Genomic DNA, 25325 nt, shown 5'->3' with positions numbered 1-25325 from the left:
ACATTTAACTTTTTTTCCAAAAAAAATACTTCAGGTTCAATTTTCTTTATTTTACCAAGGGTAACAGGAGAAATTGGACTGCAAAAGTTATTGTGCAATTTGTCCTGAGTACGCTGATACCTGATATGTGGGGGGGAACCACTGTTTCGGCGCATGGCAGACCTCAGTAGGGAAGGAGCGCTGTTTGACTTTTTCAATGCAAAATTGGCTGGAATTCAGATCGGACGCCATGTCGCGTTTGGAGAGCCCCTGATGTACCTAAACAGTGGAAACCCCCCAAGTGACCCCATTTTGGAAACTAGACCCCCCAAGGAACTTATCTAGATATGTGGTGAGAACTTTGAACCCACAAGGGCTTCACAGAAGTTTATAATGTACAGCGGTACAATTAAAAAATCATATTTTTTCCACAAAAATGATCTTTTCACCCCCAATTTTTATTTTTCCAAGGGTAACAGGACCCTAAAAGTTATTGTGCAATTTGTCCCGAGTACGCTGATACCCCATATGTGGGTGTAAATGACTATTTGGGCGCATAGCAGAGCTCGGAAGGGAAGCAGCGCCATTTGACGTTTTTGGCTAGAATTGAGATCAGACACCATGTCGCGTTAGGAAAGCCCCTGATGTACCAAAACAGTAGAAACCCCCCACAAATGACACCATTTTGGAAACTAGACCCCCCAAGGAACTTATCTAGATGTGTGGTGAGCACTTTGAACCCCCCAGTGCTTCACTGAAGTTTATAACGTCCGGGCGTGAAAATAAAAAAAATCGTATTTTTTCCACAAACATGATCTTTTAGTCCCCATTTTTTTATTTTCCCAAGGGTAACAGGAGAAATTGGACCCCAAAAGTTGTTGTCCAATTTGTCCTGAGTACGCTGATACCTCATATGTGGGAGAAAACTACTGTATGGGCACACGTCGGGGCTCGGAAGGGAAGTAGTGACATTTTGGAATGCAGACTTTGATGGATTGGTCTGCGGGTGTCATGTGCGTTTGGAGAGCCCCTGATGTACCTAAACAGTGGAAACCCCCCACAAGTGACCCCATTTTGGAAACTAGACCCCCCAAGGAACTTATCTAGATGTGTGGTGAGCACTTTGAACCCCCCAGTGCTTCATAGAAGTTTATAACGACCGGGCGTGAAAATAAAAATATCGTATTTTTTCAACAAACATCATCTTTTAGTCCCCATTTTTTTTATTTTCCCAAGGGTAACAGGAGAAATTGGACCCCAAAAGTTGTTGTCCAATTTGTCCTGAGTACGCTGATACCTCATATGTGGGAGAAAACTACTGTATGGGCACACGTCGGGGCTCGGAAGGGAAGTAGTGACGTTTTGGAATGCAGACTTTGATGGATTGGTATGCGGGTGTCATGTGCGTTTGGAGAGCCCCTGATGTACCTAAACTATTGAAACTCCCCACAAGTGACCCCATTTTGGAAACTAGACCCCCCACGGAGCTTATCTAGATGTGTGGAGAGCACTTTGAACCCCCAAGTGCTTCACAGAAGTTTATAACGCCTGGGCGTGAAAATAAAAACATTTTTTTCCGCAAAATTATATTTTTGCCCCCAATTTTTTATTTTCCTAAGGGTAACAGGAGAAATTGGACCCCAAAAGTTGTTTTGTAATTTGTCCTGAGTAGGCTGATACCCTACATGTGGGGGTAAAACACTGTTTGTGCACATGGCAGAGCTTGGAAGGGAAGGAGCACCATTTGACTTTTTCAACGCAGAATTGGCTGGAATTGAGATCAGACGCCATGTTGCCTTTGGAGAGCACCTGATGTGCCCAAACAGTGGAAACCCCCAATTATAACTCCAACCCTAACCTCAACACACCCCTAACCCTAATCTGAGCCCTAGCCCTAACCCTAGCCCTAACCCTAACCCTAGCCCTAGCCCTAACCCTAGCCCTAACCCTAGCGGGAAAATGGAAATAAATACATTTTCTTTTAGTTTTATTATTTTTCCCTAACTAAGGGGGTGATAACGGGGGGTTTGATTTACGATTTATGGCGGTTTTTATGTTTGGCGGCTGTCGCACGCTAAAAGACGCTTTTTATTGTAAAAATAGTTTTTGCATCACCACATATTGTGAGCTATAATTTTTCCGTATTTTGACCCACCGAGTCATGTGAGGTCTTATTTTTTGCGGGACAAGTTGACGTTTTTATTGGTACCATTTTCGGGCACGTGACATTTTTTGATCGCTTTTTATTCCGATTTTTGGGGAGCAGAATGAACAAAAACCAGTGTTTCATGAATTTCTTTTGGGGGGGTGCGTTTACACCGTTCCGCGTGCGGTAAAATTGATAACGCATTTTTATTCTCCGGGTCGGTACGGTTACAGCGATACCTCATTTAGGTCGTTTTTTTATGTTTTGTCGGTTTTTTGCAATGAAAACTATTTTATATAAAAAATAATTATTTTTGTATCGCTTTATTCTGCGAGCTATAACTTTTTTATTTTTTTGTGGATGATGCTGTATGGTGGCTCGTTTTTTGCGGGACAAGATGACGTTTTCAGCGGTACCATGCATATTTATATCTGCCTTTTTGATCGCGCGTTATTGCACTTTTTGTTCAGTGGTATGATAATAAATCATTATTTTTTGCTTCGTTTTTTATTTTTTAAGGGGTTTGCTAAAGGGGTTAACTAATGGGACAGTTTTATAGGGCAGGTCATTACGGACGCGGCGATACCAAATATGTGTACTTTTATTGTTTTTGTTTTTTTTTATTTTGGAAAAATGGATTTATTGGGGAATATTTTTTTTTTTTTTACTAATTTATTTAGCGATTTTTTTTAAATTATTTTTAACACTTTTTTTTTTACTTTATTACCTTGTCCCAGGTGGGACATCACTGTCCTGTGACAGATCGCTGATCTGTCACATCACAGATCACTGTGACAGATCAGCGATCTGACACAGGCACTGCTGAAGGCTTCCTCATGCCTGCGCTTTGCAGGCACTGAGGAAGCCAGCTTCCTCAGGCCCCTGAAGGCCCCCGTCGCCATCTTGGATTCGGGGGCCTGGAGGAAAGGAGCCCCCCGCAGCAGCGCTGCACATTCCGCTGCCGTGGGGGGCTCAGGGAAGCACGGAGGGAGCCCCCTCCCTGCCGATGCTTCCCTTTAACCCCCGGTACACCGCGATCGCGTTTGATCGCGGTGTGCAAGGGGTTAACGTGTCGGGGGCGGTCCGTGACCGCCCCTGACACATTGTGCCGGGTGTCAGCTATGATAATTAGCTGACACTCGGCCACGATCAGCGGCGCTCACCACGTGGGCGCCGCTGATCGCGATGACGTAATATTCCGTCCATGGTAATTAGGTCCATGGTCACATGGACGGAATATTACGTCAATTGTAGGTAAGGGGTTAAAGGCACCATAATTTCTGTCCAGGCCAAATTCATAAGTTTTATTTTTTTAAAAGTACTGTGGAAGCATGGTTGAAAAGCAATATCTGACTTTCATTTGCTTCAAGTTATTTCTGTGACCATTGTGGGTTTATCTGTCAGTAAACGAGGGGTTCCAACAATTTTGACCACGTGTGTAGGAGGAGTGAATATTTTGACTCCACAGCCTCTTTCCGGAAATTAACACGCAGTGGATGTTGGAGAGTGAAAATTACACATTTGCCATTTTCTTACCCAGCACATAGTGCCCAGATTGTGCTCCAGGAGACACACACCGCAAATTAAGTGGGTTCTTCTTCCTATAATATTGCAAAATACAGAGATCCTAAATGTTGTTTGCGCACACTGCAAGACTCCGACATGAGAGCGGATTTTGCTGGATTGGTTTATAGAAACTCTGTTGCTTTTCAACAGCCTTTGAGCCACTAATAGTGTGGGAACCTCTGTTTTTCCACTGACAGATGATGGACCTGAGTGAGGACTTGTTTTTTGTGAGATGAGAATTGGTATTATTTTCGCCTACATAACATTGATTGTTCATTCTGCCTCCCAAATATCAAATATAAAGAAACCAAACAGTTGAACACCACAGACTACTCGTTCATCCTTCAAGGTTTTATGTTAGACTGTGAACTGTCATTGTCTTGGTAAATAATTAGTTTTTTTTACATAGCTTGCCATTTTTATGGACAGTTTAAATAGAAATGTTCAAAAATATAAAACTCAAGGATATTTTATTAAAAAAATAATTGTTTTTATCTAAGCAGATGACTGTACCAGGAGATCAGAGGGACAGCTGACATCTTCAGATTTTAAATCTGATGATCTTGAGATCTTACAAGATACAACTGAAGTGAATGCCATTACTCCAGATATATCATCATCCATTCACAGCAAAGATCTGTCATATAAGCCTATGAAACAGGTCCCATCTCCTGATTCATTACTGACTACTAAGGAAAATCAAAGTAAAAAAAGATTCATTAAAAAACAAACTGCTCCTAAAGCAAAGAAGCCTTTTTCCTGTTCAGAATGTGGGAAACGTTTTAACCGGAAATCAGATTTGGTTAATCACCATAGAACTCACACAGGGGAGAAGCCTTTTTCCTGCTCAGAATGTGAGAAATGTTTCAACCATAAAGGGAATCTTGTTAAACACCAAAGAACTCACACAGGGGAGAAGCCTTTTTCTTGTTCAGAATGTGGAAAATGTTTTGCATGTAAATCACATTTTGTTAGCCACCAGAGAGCTCACACAGGAGGGAAGCCATATTCATGTTCAGAATGTGGGAAATGTTCTAAACGGAAAGCTCTTCTTGTTAGACATCGGAGCAGTCACACAGAGGAGAAGCCTTTTTCATTTTCTTAATGTGGGAAATATTTTACTTGGAAATCAACTGTTAATAAATATCAGAGACGTCACATAGGGGAGAAGCCTTTTTTATGTTCATAGTGTTGAAATAGTTTTAACGGAAATTGGATCTTCTTAAATGGGTTGTCTCTTGTCATTCCTCATGTTTGCTGACAAAACTAAACTTTATTAATTCCAAATCTAAAATTGTACCCATAATTCACCCCCTGCAGGTTAGTCAGTAACATAGTAACATAGCTATTAAGGTTGAAGGAAGACTTTAAGTCCATTTAGTTCAACCCATATCCTAACCTAGCATGTGTGTGTGTGGGGATCAAGCAGAGAGTAGAGTGTGTGTGGGGGGTCAGGCAGAGAGTAGAGTGCGTGTGGGGATCAAGCAGAGAGTAGAGTGTGTGTGGGGGCTAGGCAGGAAGTGTCTGAGGTCTGGTTTTTAATTTTTTCCTAATTTTTTTTCCTGACTTTTTGGAGCTGAAACTAAAGTTTTTGAATTTTTTTTGTTCAATTTTTTCTTCAAAAACTCCTTGAGATACTCATCTTAAAGAAGTGGTGAAATCTTGCTCTTATTCTTCATGGCAGATTTCCATAAATTGGTAATACTGGAAGGGCATCTGTGTATGATTTGGGAGAAAGTTTAAAAAAAATAAAGAGACATGTAAAATAAAACAGCTTGATCTCTGCTTGTTGGTGTGAACAGCTCAGATGCAGCCCTATGGTAACAGACTAGAAACAAATCTGTGTAGTCAGAGTCTTCAGGCCACATTGGTTGAGAAATTACATCTTCCAGAAATCTTTAGATGCGTGGGCTGAGCAGTTCATTACATACTTGTAGATTGTGAGCCCTCGCGGGCAGGGTCCTCTCTCCTCCTGTACCAGTTATGACTTGTATTGTTTAAGATTATTGTACTTTTATTATGTATACCCCTCCTTACATGTAAAGCGCCATGGAATAAATGGCGCTATAACAATAAATAATAATAATAATAATAATAGTGGAATGTGTTGATAACAATAAAACATAATGATCAATGTAAATTACAGTATCCCACGGAGAGCTGGATTTGGAATGATGCTCAAAATCAAGGAGAAAAATCTAATTACAGGCTGGTCCAACTTCAGTGGAAAGTCCTCTAGAAAAAGAAATGATGCTCAGGAATGTGTGTGGCCTCCATCTGCCTGTATGACCTCCCTACAATGCCTGGGCATTCTCCTGATGAGGCGAATGTTCTCCTCAGGGATCTCATCCCTGACCAGGATTAATGTATCAGTTAACTCCTGGACAGTCTGTGGTGCAACGTGGTGGATGGAACGAGATACAAAGTCACAGATATGCTTGATTGGATTCAGGTCTGGGGAATGGGCACGTCAGTCAATAGCATCAGTGCCTTCATCATGCAGGAACTGATGACATTTCAGCCACATGAGGCCTAGCATTGTCATGCAGCAGAAGGAACTCCGGACCCACTGCACGGGCCCATGATCTCACAATGGGTCTGAGGGTCTCATCCCGGTACTTAATGGCAGTCAGAGTACCTCTGGCTAGCACATAAAGGGATGTGTGGCCCTCCAAAATAATGCCTTCCCATATCATTACTGACCCACTGCCAAACCGGTCATGCTGGAGGATGTTGCAGGCAGCAGAACTTTCTCCACAGTGTCTCCAGACTCACGTCTGTAACATGCTCAGGGTGAACCTGCTGTCATTCATGAAGAGCACAAGGCACCAATGTTGAATCTGCCAATCTTGGTGTTCTCTGGCAAATGCCAATCACCGTGCACAGTGTTGGGCTGTAAGCACAACACCCACTTGTGGACATTGGGCCCTCAAACCATCTTTATGGAGTCTGTTTCTGACAGTCTGAGCTAATTATGCAAATTGTCTCATCAGAGAGGAAGAGGACCAGAACTCTAGTGCCACCTATTGGAAGTAGCAATCCTAAAAGTCAATGTCGACCCTTTAACGAGCCTTGTTACATGACTTAGGATAAAAGCCAAGCCAGACAGTCTGAGCAGACACATGGATGTTAGTGGACTGCTGGAGGTCGTTTTGCAGGTCTCTGGCACTGCTCCTCATATTCCTCCTTGCACAAAGGAGGAGGTAGCAGTCCTGCTGCTGGATTGTGGCCCTCCTATGGCCCCCTCCATGTCTCCTGGTGTACTGGCCTGCTTCCTGGTATCTGCTCCATGCTCTGGACACTGCTGACAAACACAGCTACCGTTCTCGCCACAGCTCGCACTGATGTGCCATCCTGGAAGAGCTGCACTACCTGAGCAACTTCTATGGGTTGTAGATACTGCCTCATGCTACTGTACACGCTCTAGAGATGACAGCAATGACAAAACGCAAAAGTGACCAAAACAACAGCCAAGAAGGATGAGATCAGAGAAATGGTCTGTTGTCACCCCCTGCAGAATCCTCCTTTATAGGGTTGTCATGCTAATTGCCGATCATTTCTACCTGTTGTTTGTTCCATTTGCACAACAGCAGGAGGAACTGATTCACAATCAGTGTTGTATCATCACTGGACAGGTTATCTTACAGAAGTGATTGACTTTGAGTTACATCGTGTTGTATAAGTGTTCCCTTTATTTTTTTTGCGCAATATATTATAATATCTACTTAATAAACAGTGCCCTCATCGATATTCTACATCATAACGTATCCTTTCAATATCACATTCATTTGTTTGTCATAAATTACATTTATGTATTTTCTGATTAGTGATGAGCGAACGTGCTTGCTATTCCTCGTTACTCGCCTGAGTATCACTGTACTCGGCAAGCACAGTGCATATCCGGGACTACTCGGCGGGAAATGCTCCACCCAGCATTTTTGGCGGTCTTTAGAGACCCAATCACCATGCAGGGATTGTCTGCCAGGCACTGTAATGCCGCAGCCATCTTTGTTATGGTCGTGCAGTTATTGGCTGGCCACACAGCATCATCAAGGGTATAAGAGACCGGACACCACCCTGATCGGTGCATTCAACTCTGGATTGAGATAGTGTAGGGAGAGCTGCTGCAGAGATAGGGTCAGATTTGGGGAGTTATTAGTCAGTGTGGGGTCTACCATCCTAAATACTCACATCCAGCTAAACCAACAGTCCTTCTAAGGACTAATTCCGGAGTATATAGGTTGCAGTGTTATGTGGACAGGGGAGTGTACGTCGCTCTATACATATTAGTGCAAGGCCGGCAAGCACTCTATGTGTGTATATACATATCATATGCATACAAATTGTGGCAATTCTGGCCAATATTCCACTGTATTTGCTGTCAGATACCCTAGTCCTCTACACTATTTTGGGGTAAAAATACAGGCCACATATTGAACAGTGTGATATCTCGGTAAAAATACTTCTGTTTCAAGTCATTATGGCTGCTTCATGACTGTCTTAAATACTCCAACTACTACCACCATCATCTTTTGCCTAGAGGCATTCATTGCGCAGATAGAAAGTCTGAGGAGCAGAGGGTTAACGCTTGGGCGGTGTTGTACTCTGTCTCTGAATTTAAAGGCAAAATCTTCTAGATTAAATCATGACTGAAAGAGCCAGAGCAAGATCACGCGGAAGAGCAGGACTCGCAACTACTGAAGGCTGCTGTTCCTGGGCCGCAATCTGAAAATCCATTACCTACTAATACTGAACTGGTTGGATGATGACGTAAAAAAGGAGCCCCTGCACTTTCTGTAACGGAGATTTTGACATTTCGGCTGCATTTCAAGAGGTGTCAATTGGAGAGCGTGGTGGTCATAGATGTGACTTCTACACCACCACATGAGCTGCTGCCTCTCCACCAGCTGAGGCACCGCACCCTCGACCTTCTGTCTCATCCCCATTATCCTGTAGAATGTTAGTCCACAAGGACAAGGTCCTCTACTCTCTGTACCAGTCTGTCATTGTAAATTTGTTTACTGTAAACGATATCTATTACTTTGTATGTAACCTCTTCTCATGTACAGAACCATGGAATTAATGGCGCTATATAAATAAATAATTATAATAATACTATATGGGTGTTTCCACTAGACAAACCATCCAACATGTTATTGAATCAAAATCGTTTTTCTGACAACTCTGTTCAGCTGTGCACAAACTGTCAAATTGGTAGCTAGATCCCAGTGGGTCTTGGCACAGTGTCATGTTGACTACAGTCCACAGATGTTATCTAGATCACTAATCTCACCTCTACTTTACCAGCACGATGAATTAATAGGAAAAGCACGTGGTATTGATGGTGCTGTTGTTTTCTTGCCAAAGAAACTCAATAAGATCAATGAGGTGGTTAGCCGCACACGGAATGGAGAAATAGTAAAGATGACAATTCGTTTCACATTTGAGTTAAAACACACTTCACCAACTTGCTTTCACTTTTACATTAGATTCCGAAGCCTTTAAGAAAAAGATGAATATATTGTGAAGCAAATAGGTATGAATAATTATTATCACCCAAATGATGTTACATATGTCAGAACATACCCAGCCTATCAGTGGGGAAATGATTTACCACCGAAATTTTGAAGTATGAGACTAGTGTCATCTTGTGGATTGATATGAGCCACAAAGTCCTTCAAAGTGAAAGTGTTCTGGATGTAATGTACAATTTTCTCTTGAAAATTGGAAGAACATGCCTTCTATGATTTTTGCATTAAAGAACTGATTGGCCAGATATGTACGCAGTCAGGATGACCGTGCTGCGGGTACCTGTGCTGTGCCGGGTTCGGAACTGTCAAGGCTGCGTTTCCCGAGGGAAGTAATAGGGGAATGGACAGGCTCCATTACCCAGGAAGAGGGGGCATGTATAGACAGGGAACGTGGTCGGAAGCTGAGGGAAAAAAAACACAAAGCAGGAGTGAGTCCCCAGCTGTGAGCGTGTGAGCAGCAAGGGGGGTAGTGCACAATGCACTCGAAGTGCCAACGCTGCAGCGAACTGCAGCAGACAGACCCTGTGACCTAGAGGCAGGGGGCCAGCTTAAGAGAAAGGGCACGACAGCAGAGATTTTTGGTGTGGACAAGCAGCGCAGAGGAGGCTGAGCGGCGTGCTCTGTCCTTAGAGCACAGGCACCGCAAAGGACTTCCCGTCAGCTCCTGCCAATACAGTTGTGGCCAAAAGTATTGACACCCCTGCAATTCTGTCAGATAATACTCGGTTTCTTCCTGAAAATGATTGCAATCACAAATTCTTTGGTATTATCTTCATTTAATTTGTCCTAAATGAAAAAACACAAAAGAGAATGAAGCAAAAAGGAAAACATTGATCATTTCACACAAAACTCCAAAAATGGGCCAGACAAAAGTATTGGCACCCTCAGCCTAATACTTGGTTAGACAACCTTTAGCGAAAATAACTGCGACCAACCGCTTCCAGTAATCATCAATGAGTTTCTTACAATGCTCTGCTGGAATTTTAGACCATTCTTCTTTGGCAAACTGCTCCAGGTCCCTGATATTTGAAGGGTGCCTTCTCCAAACTGCCATTTTTAGATCTCTCCACAGGTGTTCCATGGGATTCAGGTCTGGACTCATTGCTGGCCACCTTAGAAGTCTCCAGTGCTTTCTCAAACCATTTTCTAGTGCTTTTTGAAGTGTGTTTTGGGTCATTGTCCTGCTGGAAGACCCATGACCTCTGAGGGAGACCCAGCTTTCTCACACTGGGCCCTACATTATGCTGCAAAATTTGTTGGTAGTCTTCAGACTTCATAATGCCATGCACACGGTCAAGCAGTACAGTGCCAGAGGCAGCAAAGCAACCCCAAAACATCAGAGAACCTTCGCCATGTTTGACTGTAGGGACCGTGTTCTTTTCTTTGAATGCCTCTTTTTTCTCCTGTAAACTCTATGTTGATGCCTTTGCCCAAAAAGCTCTACTTTTGTCTCATCTGACCAGAGAACATTCTTCCAAAACGTTTTAGGCTTTTTCAGGTAAGTTTTGGCAAACTCGTCTCGGGGTAAGAAGTGGGGTCTTCCTGGGTCTCCTACCATACAGTCCCTTTTCATTCAGACGCCGATGGATAGTACGGGTTGACACTGTTGTACCCTCGGACTGCAGGGCAGCTTGAACTTGTTTGGATGTTAGTCGAGGTTCTTTATCCAACATCCGCACAATCTTGGGTTGAAATCTCTTGTCTATTTTTCTTTTCCGTCCACATCTAGGGAGGTTAGCCACAGTGCCATGGGCTTTAAACTTCTTGATGACACTGCGCACGGTAGACACAGGAACATTCAGGTCTTTAGAGATGGACTTGTAGCCTTGAGATTGCTCATGCTTCCTCACAATTTGGTTTCTCAAGTCCTCAGACAGTTCTTTGGTCTTCTTTCTTTTCTCCATGCTCAATGTGGTACACACAAGGACACAGGACAGAGGTTGAGCCAACTTTAATCCATGTCAACTGGCTGCAAGTGTGATTTAGTTATTGCCAACACCTGTTAGGTGCCACAGGTAAGTTACAGGTGCTGTTAATTACACAAATTAGAGAAGCATCACATGATTTTTCGAACAGTGCCAATACTTTTGTCCACCCTCTTTTTTATGTTTGGTGTGGAATTATATCCAATTTGGCTTTAGGACAATTCTTTTTGTGTTTTTTCATTTAAGACAAATTAAATGAAGATAATAATAACAAAGAATTTGTGTTTGCAATCATTTTCAGGAAGAAACTGAGTATTTGACAGAATTGCAGGGGTGTCAATACTTTTGGCCACAACTGTAAAAGTGGTACTGCCATTTAGCGAGGTGCCGTGTGCCCAGTGACCGCCAGAGAGCGAGTCACCGTGCACTCCTTGACCATGAGTACAGCACACATGCGCAGTAGAGAGAGCCAGTTCATGCCACATGTTCAGTGTGTCTGTCTTCTAAAGCTAAGTTTTGCTCTGTTATTGTTCTATGAGATTTTGTCTGATTTGCTTAGTTTTGTGTTCAGGCAGCCCCGACTGGGGCTTTGCTGAATTTCCATTTTTGTCCCTGATCGGTTAAATCTCTTTTGCTCTGTCTTCAGAATATATCGGAGTGCTGATATAGGGATTTTGAAGTCTAGTGACTTCAGGGCCGTTTTTCCTATCAGACGTGTTGGGACATTTTTTGGTAGGGTTTTTGTGGATTGCAGCCAGCATCTTTTCTGTCCTTTCCTATCTAGTTAGTTGGGCCCCATCGTTTGCTCTGCCTTTCTTTCTGTCTGTGTTTGTGTTTTCACCGACAATACATGTTGGGGGCTGTCTATTGCTTTGGGGTCTGCTCTGGGGCAGTTTAGATTTCCCCTTTCTTTCTTTAGGCTTATTTAGTTCTTCGGCTGTGAAGAGGCGTCTAGGACCACCGTAGGAACGCTCCACGGCTACTGTTAGTTGTGAATAGGATCAGGGGTCTGCAATCCGCTAGCTACCAACCTCTCCGGTTTTCTGGACATAGCTTGCATTTTTGTTTTTTCCTCCGGTGACTCATTCATAACACATAAGTATCCATACAACCTCGGAGACCGGGCCCCGGCCTTGCGCTGAGAACCTATAGGCAGGGTTCCTCTTCCAACCCACAACTCCTCTCTGTTCTCTACTCCTTCGTTCCGTACTGTTCTTTCTCTCTCTAATGGAAGCTTAGGTTGCAGTTCTACATCTTTCTCCTTGTTCCTTTCCCATGCCAGCTGTCTCAGATCACTAAGGCAGCTGCAGCACTCCTTCTTCCTTCCCTCTTGGACCCATCCTCAGACTCTCCTGACTGACTGTCCTTCTTTTGCCTGACCTCCCGCCAGACTGACCTGTAATCCTACACTTTCCCACTCTTTTATGTATCTCAACTCCACCCACCTCCCAGCACATCTCGTGTTATAAAGCCAGGAACCACGAAAGGTGCTCTGCTACCCTCTAAGCATGAAGCCGCAATGTGGTCCTGCTGAACTATCGTGTGTGGGATGCAGGTGTTGGAGTGAGGAAAGGAGTTCCCAACTTACCTAGGCGGTGGGGCACTACACCTTAGGAGAAGGTGCAGTACCTCTGTGGCAACAGCCTCAGGGGCGCCACACTTGCGTTCCATGGACTGGGGTGTGGACAACTGAACGCTGCGGTGGGACAAGGATGTGGACGTGCTTGTTAATGGTGCTAGTTGAGTTTTTGTGCAACTACAGATGCAGTGAAATTTAGAATTAGCCTGCACACTGTGAGAATTAAAGTGAGGGGCTGGGGTAATGGACCATATAGGCCCTAGACCAGGATAAGGCCGGGGACACACATGCAAGAAACTCACGATTCTCGTGCGAGTCTCTCGCATGAACACCGGGCACTGCCGCCGACACTCGGACCAGAGTGTGCAGTATGTATTTCTATGCAGCCGCAAGCTCTGGTCCGAATGCCAGCGGCAGTGCCGGGTGTTCATGCATAAATAGAAAAGATTTATTGGGGTTTTCACAAGGGAGCGATAATTTACAATGTGAGGAAGCAACTACAGTTGTTGATGTTTTCACCCCGCCGGGGTCTTAATCATAATGTTGCTCCATCATAATTAATTATTATTTTTATCATTCTATTTTATGTTTTGATTATTTTTTGTTTTTTTTGTATATAGCATTGCAATTTACCCCTTGGGGCTGTGGTACTACCTTATATACACCGACCCGTGTATAAGCCGACCCCCCTAATTTTGTCACAAAAAAACTTATTGACTCGCGTATAAGCCGAGGGTGCACAGTGAGTGGCCCCAGATAATGCTGCACAGTGAGTGGCCCTAGTTATGCTGCACAGTGAGTGGCCCCAGATAATGCTGCACAGTGACTGGCCCCAGATAATGCTGCACAGTGACTGGCCCCAATTATGCTGCACAGTGAGTGGCCCCAGATAATGCTGCACAGTGAGTGGCCCCAGATAATGCTGTACAGTGAGTGGCCCCAGATAATGCTGCACAGTGACTGGCCCCAGATAATGCTGTACAGTGACTGGCCCCAGATAATGCTGCACAGTGAGTGGCCCCAGATAATGCTGCACAGTGGGTGGCCCCAGATAATGCTGCACAGTGAGTGGCCCCAGTTATGTTGCACAGTGAGTGGCCCCAGCTTTGCTGCACAGTGAGTGGCCCCAACATGTTGCTCCTGCCGCTGCCTCCGATACAAGAAAAAAAAACTGTATAGTCACCTACATAGTTACTACAGCCTGAGCCAAGTACTGCTGACTATCCAACAAGTTTGGGTATGTCAACTGAATGCAGGGAAAAAGAAACTAAACCAAAACTGAAACCAAGCTAGAAGTGTGGAATTAAAGGGGCAGTATGAACAAAATGTGGAGGCTATTAATAATTTATACAATTAAGACATGCTGCTTTTAAACACCTACCTATTGCCATATAGTAAAACAAAAAAGATTTTTACTTACTTTGGGGTCCCCCCCTCACCCTGGCGTTAGATCGTTGCCCCTACTTTCGTCCGTGTAACTATGGGCGCACATGCACACTGCTCTCACTTCTCATTTTAATCGTGATTTATATTAAAAAAAAACCTTTTGATTTAAATCAGTGATTTAAATCATGATTAAAATCATGATTTAAATCGATCCGATTTAAATAGAAAAAAATCTTTTGATTTAAATCGTGATTTAAATCATGATTTAAATCGGCGTGATTTAAATCAATCCACCCTGAGCAGCACCCTTGTTCGTTGGGTGAATTGACCTTTTAAGGGAGCCCGACGTACTCACTAAATTGTCCCTATACCTAAGTTTTTTTGGATGCAGATTGCTCTCACACAAGTGTTTTTTTGATTTGGAAAAGAAAGAAATGAGGATGGAGAATCAAAACTTTAAGGCTAAAAAATATACTCACACATATATACACCAACTGTATAGACACACATATAAATATTTATGGTGTATACATTAGGCTATAAGACCTGGAGACTGTTATTACACATGCTGCCACTAGGTTTATTTTCTTTTCTTTAAAAAAAAACAAAAAAAAAAAAACTGTCGCTGTCAGGAGTGGGATTCGAACCCACGCCTCCACGTGGTGACTGCAGACGCTGAACACGCTCCCTGGTGCACAACAGCTTGCACCTCCAGGGACCAGTACTGCTGCTGTCAAGGAGTGGGGTTTGAACCCACGCCTCCACATGTGGTGACTGCAGACGGTTAACACGCTCCCTGGTGCGCAACAGCTTGCACCTCCAGGGACCAGTACTGCTGCTGTCAGGAGTGGGATTCGAACCCACGCCTCCACGGGAGACTGTTATTACACATGCTGCCACTAGGTTTATTTTCTTTTCTTTAAAAAAAAAAAAAAAACTGTCGCTGTCAGGAGTGGGATTCGAACCCACGCCTCCACGTGGTGACTGCAGACGCTGAACACGCTCCCTGGTGCACAACAGCTTGCACCTCCAGGGACCAGTACTGCTGCTGTCAAGGAGTGGGATTTGAACCCACGCCTCCACATGTGGTGACTGCAGACGCTTAACACGCTCCCTGGTGCACAACAGCTTGCACCTCCAGGGACCAGTACTGCTGCTGTCAGGAGTGGGATTCGAACCCACGCCTCCACGGGAGACTGCAACCTGAACACAGTGCCTTAGACCACTAGGCCATCCTGACTGCTGACATTGACATGCTCCCTGGTGACACAAGAGTTTGCACCACCAGGGACTTCAGTACAGATCTGCTGTCCAAATCAGACATTGGGGCCCCTGGTGGGACTTCTGGCAAAGCCAGAGGGGACATTGGGATGTCATTTGAAAGCTAATTACCAGACTGAGGTGAGGGAGCAGTTCTTGGGGCTGTGTGGTGCTCTGTTGGGCATTTGTGCACCCTCAAGCCTGCACCACAAGGACCACTTTTATCCATGGACAGCCAGGCTCTGACCCCCTGAATTCAAATTCCATTTGAATTCAAATACAACACAAAAAACACAAAAAGTTGTGCATACAACTTATACCACAATGAACAGATTACTAATAAAACAATCCACCAGGAGTTAACAGTGGACATGTGGAGCTTTCATGTAGCCTCACTGTGCCCAGTAACATTGGCTGGTCACCCTACATGAGAAAAAATTGTAATATTCCAATATTCAAAACTCTGTCCCTGTCTAATTTCTTTGTAACAAGACATCAGATGATCGTAGATAAAGGCATTTTATTCAACTTTTCACAAAGTTAACAGAGAGGTTGTAAAAACATCAAGAGACATTTTTTGGCTTAAAAAAAAAAAAAAAAATGTAAACTGATGAATCAGCTGGTAAGTGTTTTTGGATGTACAGTGGTCAGATGGATTTGAGAAGGACGTTCTCTCGGCAGACGGGTGCCTGTTATACCCTATAGAATATATTCAGTGTACACGTCCTGGTGTGAAAAGAACCTAATATATATATTTTTTTTTTTTACTCCAAAAACAGAAAAAAAAACAGAGTGAAGGCCATCAGTTTCCACCAGACACAAACAAACCTAAGTTTGCTTCGGCCAGAAATCACTCGAAATAAAAGGGTTTCCAGGACCTTCAGGCCCCTGAAGCTTAAAACTAGTGAAGAGACTGGGGGGGTGAAAACTAAATTATATATATATACACACCACCTGCCCAGACTGGACTGATGACGACCCGACCAGAACCCATGTGAGGCCTAGTCGGCCCCGGTAACTGAAAAGGCCACTACTGTTATGCTTTTAATCCTTTCCCAGTCATATAAAAGAATTTAAAAAAAATGGCCGGAGAGTTGCTATATGGCGCAAGTTCCCCCCCAAAAAAAGTGTCTAACACATTCAGTTACAAATGTGTAATTTTCCTACATCTGAGGGGGGAAAAGGCCACCATGGAGGTGTGTGTAAGAAGGTATGGCCGCTCCCAGGGTCCTCCATCACATACAGAGGCCTAGAGACATCACCGGCCTCACACGGCCCGAACTACGCGCACAGACTGAAGAAGAAGGGGCTCCGCCATTACCGGAGGAGATTGTGCGCCTCCATGCTGCGGTTCTGGAGCACACCACGGCCACACGGAGCGGGGTGGACGGCATTATGGTATCAGGCCGCCGAGATCTCCCCCTCACGAAAACCTCCTGACTCGGCGGAGACACGGTGAGGAGGACCGCAGCCGCTGCTACAGATGGCGGCACTTCCGCCTGTGCTCCGCCACCACAGGAACTAAAATGGCGGCCGGGCGGGGAAGTGACGTGTGGTGAGGAGACGTGGGAGGCCGGACTGAGTCATGGAGGAGGCGACGGTGGTGTCGTAATGTTTGCTGTGGAGAGCGCGCAGCAGAGGAGCGGAGCTGTCAGCGGGGAAGAGCGCGGCACAACACAAAGCCCGGAGGAGGGGGCGGCGACACCCCGCAGAGGACAGAAGGGAGACGGTGTGTGGGGGGAGAGAGTGGGGGGAGCAGAGGCTGAGCATGGGGGGGAGCAGAGGCTGAGCATGGGGGGGAGCAGAGGCTGAGCATGGGGGGGGAGCAGAGGCTGAGCATGGGGGGGAGCAGAGGCTGAGCATGGGGGGGGAGCAGAGGCTGAGCATGGGAGGGGGGGAGCAGAGGCTGAGCATGGGGGGGGGGGGGGAGCAGAGGCTGAGCATGGGGGGGGAGCAGAGGCTGAGCAGGGGGGGGGGAGCAGAGGCTGAGCATGGGGGGGAGCAGAGGCTGAGCATGGGGGGGAGCAGAGGCTGAGCATGGGGGGGAGCAGAGGCTGAGCATGGGGGGGGAGCAGAGGCTGAGCATGGGGGGGGGGGGGGAGCAGAGGCTGAGCAGGGGGGGGGGGGGGGAGCAGAGGCTGAGCAGGGGGGGGAGCGCAGAGGCTGAGCATGGGGGGGAGCAGAGGCTGAGCATGGGGGGGGAGCAGAGGCTGAGCATGGGGGGGGGGAGCAGAGGCTGAGCATGGGGGGGGGGAGCAGAGGCTGAGCATGGGGGGGGAGCAGAGGCTGAGCATGGGGGGGGGAGCAGAGGCTGAGCATGGGGGGGGGAGCAGAGGCTGAGCATGGGGGGGGGGAGCAGAGGCTGAGCATGGGGGGGAGCAGAGGCTGAGCATGGGGGGGGGAGCAGAGGCTGAGCATGGGGGGGGGAGCAGAGGCTGAGCATGGGGGGGGGAGCAGAGGCTGAGCATGGGGGGGGAGCAGAGGCTGAGCATGGGGGGGGGAGCAGAGGCTGAGCATGGGGGGGGGAGCAGAGGCTGAGCATGGGGGGGGGAGCAGAGGCTGAGCATGGGGGGGGGAGCAGAGGCTGAGCATGGGGGGGGAGCAGAGGCTGAGCATGGGGGGGGAGCAGAAGCTGAGCATGGGGGGGGAGCAGAGGATGGTGCTTAGGGGGCGGAGCTGGAGTGTGGTGGACGGGAGATAAAACACAACCTTAGTATGTAGGGCTGTGGAGTCGGAGCTCATTTTGGTGGAGTCGGAGTTGGTATAATATGGACCGATTCCGACTCCTAAAATATATAATAAATTGGGTACAGTAGTTCAATGCAGAATGTGCTGAATATTTTTTCATAGGAATTTGGGAAAGTTATGAAATGTCCTATAAATGGCTGTTCTATTCCTGATCTAAGGCTACATTCACACACAGCGTTTTTGCTGCATTTTTTGAGGATACGTTTTTCAGTTGCAAAAGCAGATCAGCTTTTTCAAAACTGCATCACCTGAAAGGTTTTTGAGCTCATAGATAATGTTTTCAATATCAGAGCAGATTTCTAATCTGCTTTTATTTATATATCTGTCTATCCATATCATATCTGTACCAAAAAGAATGAAAGCCGGATAGCACACAGACTAACACTCCTTTTTTTTAGCACCAGTCAGGTCCACCTCATAGCTGCCCAAAAGGACGCCCAGGACAGGCATTGCTCGTCTTCAGTAACATCAACTGATAGTTGGAATAAATATACTGCATTCACCACCACATCTTCTTAAGGTGCAGGCTTTATTTTCAAGTGTAGGGGTGTGCAGTATGAGGTTCTGCCCCCCCCAGGTTTGATCCTGGCTACGCCCATGATGTGGATGTAGCCTGAGGATCTAGGCTTTGTCTTAGCCGAGATAAGTCATAGTATGTGTGTGTGTGTGTGTATATATATATATATATATACACACATACACACACACACACACACACTACAGACCAAAGGTTTGGACACACCTCAATCAAAGCGTATTCTTTATTTTCATGACTATGGTTTAATAAGTGGGATTTCTTGCCTTATAAATGGGGTTGGGACCATCAGTTGTGCAGAAGTCTGGTGGATACACAGCTGATAGTCCTACTGAATAGACTATTAGAATTTGTATTATGGCAAGAAAAAAGCAGCTGAGTAAAGAAAAACGAGTGGCCATTATTACTTTAAGAAATGAAGGTCAGTCAGTCCGAAAAATTGGGAAAACTTTGAAAGTGTCCCCACGTGCAGTGGCAAAAACCATCAAGCGCTACAAAGAAACTGGCTCACATGAGGACCGCTCCAGGAAAGGAAGACCGTGGGACTGGGAGAGGGAGGGAGCCTCGCCGCTGGAGCACAGCCAGATAACAAGGTAAGAAGAATTTTTTTTTTTTTTTTGAGAGCGGCTATCCAGGGAGCCTGGGGCAAAATGCTGGACATGGGGCATAATGCTGGACACTGGGGGCAGAATGGACATGGGGCAGAATGCTGGACGCTGGGGACAGAATGCTGGACGCTGGTGGCAGAATGCTGGATATGAGGGCAGACTGTGAGACGGGGCAGAATGCTGGACGCTGGGGCAGAATTCTGGACATGGGGCAGAATGCTGGAGACTGAGGCAGAATGCTGGACATGGGGGCAGGCTGTGAGCTGGGGCAGAATGTTGGATACAGATACTGCACAGTACCACTCATCCTGTATATATATACACTGCACAGTACCACTCCTGTATATGTATATACTGCACAGTACCACTCCTCCTGTATATATACACTGCACAGTACCCCTCCTCCTGCATATATGCACTGCACAGTACTACTGTATATATACACTGCACAGTACCACTCCTGTTCTGCATATATGCACTGCACAGTACCACTCCTCCTGCATATATGCACTGCACAGTACTACTGTCCTGTATATATACACTGCACAGTACCACTCCTGTTCTGCATATATGCACTGCACAGTACCACTCCTGTCCTGTATATATACACTGCACAGTACCACTCCTGTCTATATACACTGCACAGTCCCACTCCTGTATATATACACTGCACAGTACCACTCCTGTATATGTATATACACTGCACAGTACCACTCCTGTCTATATACACTGCACAGTCCCACTCCTGTATATATACACTGCACAGTACCACTCCTGTCCTGCATATACACACTGCACAGTACCACTCCTGTACATATACACTGCACAGTACCACTCCTGTATATACACTGCACAGTACCACTCCTGTCCTGTATATATACACTGCACAGCACCACTCCTCCTGTCCTGTATATATACACTGCACAGTACCACTCCTGTATATACACTGCACAGTACCACTCCTGTCCTGTATATATACACTGCACAGCACCACTCCTCCTGTCCTGTATATATACACTGCACAGTACCACTCCTGCATATACACACTGCACAGTACCACTCCTGTCCTGTATATATACACTGCACAGCACCACTCCTCCTGTCCTGTATATATGCACTGCACAGCACCACTCCTGTCCTGTATATATACATTGCACAGCACCACTCCTCCTGTCCTGTATATATACACTGCACAGCACCACTCCTCCTGTCCTGTATATATGCACTGCACAGTACCACTCCTATATATACACTGCACAGTAACCCTCCTCCTGCATATATGCACTGCACAGTACCACTCCTGTCCTGTATATATACACTGCACAGTACCACTCCTCCTTTCCTGTATATATACACTGCACAGTACCACTCCTCCTGTCCTGTATATATACCCTGCACAGCACCACTCCTGTCCTGTATATATACACTGCACAGTACCAGTCCTCCTGCATATATGCACTGCACAGTACCACTCCTGTCCTGTATATATACACTGCACAGTACCACTCCTGTCCTGCATATATGCACTGCACAGTACCACTCCTGTCCTGTATATATACACACTGCACAGTACCACTCCTGTCTATATACACTGCACAGTTCCACTCCTGTATATATACAATGCACAGTACCACTCCTGTCCTGCATATACACACTGCACAGTACCACTCCTCCTGTATATATACACTGCACAGTACCACTCCTGTATATACACTGCACAGTACCACTCCTGTCCTGTATATATACACTCCACAGCACCACTCCTCCTGTCCTGTATACATACACTGCACAGCACCACTCCTCCTGTCCTGTATATATACACTGCACAGTACCACTCCTGTCCTGTATATATACACTGCACAGCACCACTCCTCCTGTCCTGTATATATGCACTGCACAGTACCACTCCTGTATATATACACTGCACAGTACCACTCCTGTCCTGCATATACACACAGCACAGTACCACTCCTCCTGTATATATACACTGCAAAGTACCACTCCTCCTGTCCTGTATATATGCACTGCACAGTACCACTCCTCCTGTATATATACACTGCACAGTACCACTCCTGTCCTGCATATACACAGCACAGTACCACTCCTCCTGTATATATACACTGCACAGTACCACTCCTCCTGTCCTGTATATATGCACTGCACAGTACCACTCCTCCTGTATATATACACTGCACAGTACCACTCCTGTATATATACACTGCACAGTACCACTCCTGTCTATACACACTGCACAGTCCCACTCCTGTATATATACACTGCACAGTACCACTCCTGTCCTGTATATGTACATTGCACAGTACCACTCCTCCTGTATATATACACTGCACAGCACCACTCCTCCTATATATACACTGCACAGTACCCCTCCTCCTGTATATATACACTGCACAGTACCACTCGTGTCTTGTATATATACACTGCACAGCACCACTCCTCCTGTCCTGCATATATGCACTGCACAGTACCACTCATGCCCTGTATATATACACTGCACAGTACCACTCCTGTCTATATACACTGCACAGTCCCACTCCTGTATATATACACTGCACAGTACCACTCCTGTCCTGCATATATACATTGCACAGTACCACTCCTGCATATATACATTGCACAGCACCACTCCTGTATATACACTGCACAGTACCACTCCTGTCCTATATATATATACACTGCACAGCACCACTCCTCCTGTCCTGCATATATGCACTGCACAGTACCACTCATGTCCTGTCTATATACACTGCACAGTACCACTCCTGTCTATATACACTGCACAGTACCACTCCTGTCTATATACACTGCACAGTCCCACTCCTGTCTATATACACTGCACAGTACCACTCCTGTCCTGCATATATACACTGCACAGCACCACTCCTCCTGTGATGTATATATACACTGCACAGCACCACTCCTGTCTTGTATATATACACTCCACAGTACCACTCCTGTCCTGTATATATTCACTGCACAGTACCACTCCTGTCCTGTATATATTCACTGCACAGTACCACTCCTGTCCTGTATATGTACACTGCACAGTACCACTCCTGTCCTGCATATGTACACTGCACAGTACCACTCCTCCTTTATCTATACACTGCACAGCGCCACTCCTGTATATATACACTGCACAGTACCACTCCTGTCCTGTATATATGCACTGCACAGTACCTCTCCTCCTGTCCCGTATATATGCACCGCACAGTACCACTCCTATATATATATACACTGCACAGTACCACTACTCCTGTCCTGTGTATATACGCTGCACAGTACCAATCCTGTATATATACACTGCACAGTACCACTCCTGTATACATACACTCCACAGTACCACTCCAGTCCTGTATATATGCACTGCACAGTACCAATCCTGTATATATACACTGCACGACATCACTCCTCCTTTCCTGTATATATACACTGCACAGTACCACTCCTATATATACACTGCACAGTACCACTCCTGTATATATACACTCCACAGTACCACTCCAGTCCTGTATATATACACTGCACGACATCACTCCTCCTTTCCTGTATATATACACTGCACAGTACCACTCCTATATATACACTGCACAGTACCACTCCTGTCCTGCATATATGCACTGCACAGTACCACTCCTGTCCTGTATATATACACACTGCACAGTACCACTCCTGTCTATATACACGGCACAGTCCCACTCCTGTATATATACACTGCACAGCACCACTCCTCCTGTCCTGTATATATACACTGCACAGTACCACTCGTGTCCTGTATATATACACACTGCACAGTACCACTCCTCCTGCATATATGCACTGCACAGTACCACTCCTGTCCTGTATATATGCAATGCACAGTACCACTCCTGTCCTGCATATATGCATTGCACAGTACCACTCCTGTCCTGTATATATACACACTGCACAGTACCACTCCTGCCTATATACACTGCACAGTTCCACTCCTGTATTTATACACTGCACAGTACCACTCCTGTATATACACTGCACAGTACCACTCCTGTCCTGTATACATACACTCCACAGCACCACTCCTGTCCTGTATATATACACTGCACAGCACCACTCCTCCTGTCCTGTATATATACACTGCACAGCACCACTCCTCCTGTCCTGTATATATACACTGCACAGCACCACTCCTCCTGTCCTGTATATATACACTGCACAGCACCACTCCTGTCCTGTATATACACACTGCACAGTACCACTCCTGTCCTGCATATACACACAGCACAGTACCACTTTTCCTGTATATATACACTGCACAGTACCACTCCTCCTGTCCTGTATATATGCACTGCACAGTCCCACTCCTCCTGTCTATACACACTGCACAGTCCCACTCCTGTCTATACACACTGCACAGTCCCACTCCTGTATATATACACTGCACAGTACCACTCCTGTCCTGTATATATACACTGCACAGTACCACTCCTCCTGTATATATACACTGCAGAGCACCACTCCTATATATACACTGCACAGTACCCCTCCTCCTGTATATATACACTGCACAGTACCACTTGTGTCCTGTATATATACACTGCACAGCACCACTCCTCCTGTCCTGCATATATGCACTGCACTATCCACTCATGCCCTGTATATATACACTGCACAGTACCACTCCTGTCTATATACACTGCACAGTCCCATCCTGTCCTGCATATACACACTGCACAGTACCACTCCTGCATATATACATTGCACAGCACCACTCCTGTATATACACTGCACAGTACCACTCCTGTCCTGTATATATACACTGCACAGTACCACTCCTGTCCTGTATATATACACTGCACAGCACCACTCCTCCTGTCCTGCATATATGCACTGCATAGTACCACTCATGTCCTGTATATATACACTGCACAGTACCACTCCTGTCTATATACACTGCACAAACCCACTCCTGTATATATACACTGCACAGTACCACTCCTGTCCTGCATATATACACTGCACAGCACCACTCCTGTCCTGTATATATACACTCCACAGTACCACTCCTCCCCTGTATATATACACTGCACAGTACCACTCCTCCTGTATATATACACTGCACAGTACCACTCCTGTATATATACACTGCAAAGCACCACTCCTGTCCTGTATATATGCACTGCACAGTACCACTCCTGTCCTGTATATATACACTGCACAGTACCACTCCTGTCCTGCATATGTACACTGCACAGTACCACTCCTCCTTTATCTATACACTGCACAGCGCCACTCCTGTATGTATACACTGCACAGTACCACTCCTGTCCTGTATATATGCACTGCACAGTACCTCTCCTGTCCCGTATATATGCACCGCACAGTACCACTCCTATATATATATACACTGCACAGTACCCCTCCTCCTGCATATATGCACTGCACAGTACTACTGTCCTGCATATATACACTGCACAGTACCACTCCTGTTCTGCATATATGCACTGCACAGTACCACTCCTCCTGCATATATGCACTGCACAGTACTACTGTCCTGTATATATACACTGCACAGTACCACTCCTGTTCTGCATATATGCACTGCACAGTACCACTCCTGTCCTGTATATATACACTGCACAGTACCACTCCTGTCTATATACACTGCACAGTGCCACTCCTGTATATATACACTGCACAGTACCACTCCTGTATATGTATATACACTGCACAGTACCACTCCTGTCTATATACACTGCACAGTCCCACTCCTGTATATATACACTGCACAGTACCACTCCTGTCCTGCATATACACACTGCACAGTACCACTCCTGTACATATACACTGCACAGTACCACTCCTGTATATACACTGCACAGTACCACTCCTGTCCTGTATATATACACTGCACAGCACCACTCCTCCTGTCCTGTATATATACACTGCACAGTACCACTTGTGTCCTGTATATATACACTGCACAGTACCACTCCTGTCTATATACACTGCACAGTCCCACTCCTGTATATATACACTGCACAGTCCCATCCTGTCCTGCATATACA

General features: G+C 45.7%; 1 protein-coding gene and 1 non-coding gene across 2 annotated transcripts in view; one reads left to right on the top strand and one right to left on the bottom strand.

Moving 5' to 3' along the window:
* LOC141082384 (uncharacterized) overlaps positions 1-25325 on the top strand; it is a 150414-nt gene that overhangs the window by 19102 nt on the left and 105987 nt on the right. The gene's annotated exons all lie outside the window — the stretch shown is intronic.
* Positions 15270-15352, bottom strand: TRNAL-CAG (transfer RNA leucine (anticodon CAG)). The gene has a single exon. It is a non-coding gene; the product is annotated as a tRNA-Leu (tRNA).

Source organism: Dendrobates tinctorius, unplaced genomic scaffold, assembly GCF_039654945.1.
Source record: "Dendrobates tinctorius isolate UK_male_01 unplaced genomic scaffold, ASM3965494v1 ptg000017l, whole genome shotgun sequence".
Lineage (NCBI taxonomy): Eukaryota > Metazoa > Chordata > Amphibia > Anura > Dendrobatidae > Dendrobates > Dendrobates tinctorius.
The sequence above is the reverse complement of the archived record's forward strand: the minus strand, read 5'-3'. Positions and strand labels throughout refer to the sequence as shown.